Consider the following 3,469-nt stretch of genomic DNA (forward strand, 5'->3'; position numbering starts at 1 on the left):
ACTGTTTGCAACTAAACTCAACCTATTAACTATCTATGGACCATAATCCGTTCATATGACCTTATAGACACCATAATCATTATCCATGCACATCAAATACACATTACATCCATGATTAGGGTTTTACTTGAACTCAAAATCAAGAAACAAACGATTAACATGCAATAACACCAATACTAGCTATCAATTCAACAATCAATACATCTTTCAATCAAAGCAAGACATATGAACATCATGTATATAATTTCCAGATTCTAGGGTTTATAATTATACATTCCAAAGCACAAAAATAAGCAAGGGGAAGGTAGAAGATGACTAGAATCGGGTGTAGGATGCTTCAATTGTGAAACCCAAGATCAAAAACCAAGCAATATGTGTGTGTGTGTGTGAGCCGATCGTGAAGAGAGGGGGAGCAAGGGGCTGCCGTCGGTTTTTGTGAGAGAAAGGAAGAGGAGTTTAGGGTTTTATAATATTATTAATAATAATCAAGTTACATCTAGGTCCCTCCACTTCCAAATGTTACTTTTCTAGCTTAATTAACTTAGTTTGCACATTGAGTTAACGTTATATAACATGTTATCACATAACACATAAGTCTAACACATAATTATCACATAATTATTGTTTTGACGTTTTTCGTTTATTCACCAATTGTTTGCGTCAACTCGTTTGCGTTTCGGTGCAATTCCCGAAAGACTACACATGTAGTAAGTGTCAAGCTCATTTAAACCCTAGTTTAAATGTAATGAGGTGTGCGTTATAGATTCAGTGATCTAAAGTTTGGATTGACGGAGTTAACCTGAAATTGACGATTGTCACAATATATATATATATATATATATATATATATATATATATATATATATTAATTCATAATATATTATACTCCTACTTGCAGACAAAACAAGACCTCTTTGAAAAACCAAATGCCTGGTAAACGACAAGCATTGCTGGAGAAGGAGCATACTTTAAAGTTTGGTGACTAGTTACGCGACAAGGTAGATCAATTTATTAAGTCTTCTATAATTTTTAAAATTCTTTTATAGTTTCTGCAATGTAGATGAAGAATCTAATCCTTGTAATGAAATTCAGGTTGAAAGAGAGCTAGCGGGCTCCCCAGGTTCTGTATCGGAAACCGTAAAGTGGATTGCACACGGAGCACACCGCAACGTTTACAAATACGACTCATACGACATCAACGGTTTTGAATTTCGTACAAAATCTCATGATGGTAGAGTTTACCAGAACAACTGGGATGGTGTAGAGGCGGATGACATGCACATCAAAAAAGACGTGGTGACGTATGGACAAAACTTTTATTTGGGGTTTTGCAAGAGATATGGGTCCTAGATTATCATACTAAAATAATTCCGGTCTTCATGTGCCAATGGGTTGACCGTAAACATGTCAAACATGATATTCTTGGTTACACGTCGGTCTACCTAAACAAATTTGGCCACAAGGATGATCCGTTTATATTGGCCTCGCAAGCACGCCAGGTGTTTTATGTTCAAGATCAGCTGGATAGAAAAAAGCATGTTGTCCTCATGACTTCACCCAAGAATTATAGGCATTCGTATGACGAGGTCAATGAGGAATATAGTACGGTAACTTTCCCTCATGAGGGTAATACATTGCCACTTGTACAACCAAATAAACTGCTTCGTAATGAGTCCCCGGATGATTACCGGAGGCCCGGTAAAAAGCCTACAACTATTCGTAATGTAGATTGACACCGATGTCGGGTTGTCGACCCAACAGTTGTGTTCGTTCGGCTAGTTAGATGTAAATAATGTTTAAATATAGTTGTGATACATGATATCACCATTCTTTACTTTGTACTTATTAATTCAAACTAAAGAAATATTGGTTGTTTTTAATAGTATTACTACTAATACGTACAGGCCGATTTGTTGAATTCATTTCATCTTCTGGCTATTTTGGTCAATTGGTGTCAAGTTCAAACATACATCATGTTACATCGATAAAAGTCACAATTGACTTGTAGTGTACCATAGTAAGATTAATAAAGTCATTACACTCATAACTAACTCGTGCGATATCAAAGTTACATTAATACAAAGAAAGCCAAAAATGCATCATGTTGTCTAGGGTGTTCGGTGACAGTCATCATTTCTCGTCTGATGGTTTTGTTTTTTGCACAACCTCTATTTGGTTATGTTTCAACATACTTTTCAACAGCTGGTTTTCTGCAAAACATTATCAACTCATTTTATAAAAAAAAAAAGACCATTATGCCCTTCTTTTCACTAACCTGCATACCAAAATTGTACCCTCCAGACTTTGAAGAAGCCTTTGAACAAATAAAATTCAGTTTTGAAAAACCGCTTCCAAACTCAATGCCATCACCAGTAACCTTAGATTTTAGATTTGGTGATGGCATTGAGTTTTGGAAAGGATTTTATCAAAATCTAAGATCTTTGGGAAGTTTAAGATCTGTGGAAACCTTAGATTTTTTCTGCTTGGCCAAGTTTGGAATTCACATAACATATATAGAAGTGTAATTAATTTCAGTCACCAGTTTTATTGCAGTCATTAAAGTCTCTGTTGTTATATAGTTGGTTGTTGAGTGTATAACACACTATAACTGCATACTACCTGTCAAAATGGTTTCCACACGCTTTGGAAACACACAGAAGCTAATTATTTTTGGAAATTAATTACATTTATACCTACTACCTATCCAAAAAATCTTAGAAATATATTTATGTAATGATAGCCTACATTCAAATTAATTAAAATAAAAAAAAAACTAGTAATCACGCGCTTTGTACGCTTTTAATACCTGTCAAAAATATTGGAAATATATTTATGTAATAATAGCCTACATTCAAGTTAATTAAAATAAAAAAACTAGTATATCTTACTGGATACGCTACAAATCAACTGAACTACAATAAATTACTGTCTCAACTACCAAAAATTAAATTTTAGGTCTATTTTGTTATTCAATCACACTAACATCTATTTTAAAGTTAATTAAAAAAAACTACATCCAATACGCTATACATACGCATAAACCAAAATATAATAATAACATTTACGGTTAATAATTAATAACATTTACAATAATAACTCCTAGTTAATAATATCACGCTTTGCAAACGCTCAACTCTCTACAGTTAATAATAACATTTACAATAATAACATTCACATAATATAAGTGATTAGGTATTAAAAAAAACAGTCATTAAATTTCAGCCACCAGTTATATATATCACGCTTTGGAAACGTTCCATGCTTTACAGTTAATAATAACATTTACATAATAACATTCACATAATACAAGTGATTATGTATTAAAAAAAATTAATATGATTAATCAATTCACATAACATAAACATATTAATAGCAAAATATAAAAATTACAATAGAAAACCAAAAATTACATAAAACTATAACTAGCTCCTAGCATCCGACTCCGTCTCAGAATCTACATCGACATCCA

The sequence above is a fragment of the Bidens hawaiensis genome, unplaced genomic scaffold (assembly GCF_021521415.1).
Source record: "Bidens hawaiensis isolate Kalapana, Puna unplaced genomic scaffold, B.hawaiensis_p1.1 tig00003241_1, whole genome shotgun sequence".
NCBI classification, from domain to species: Eukaryota; Viridiplantae; Streptophyta; class Magnoliopsida; order Asterales; family Asteraceae; genus Bidens; species Bidens hawaiensis.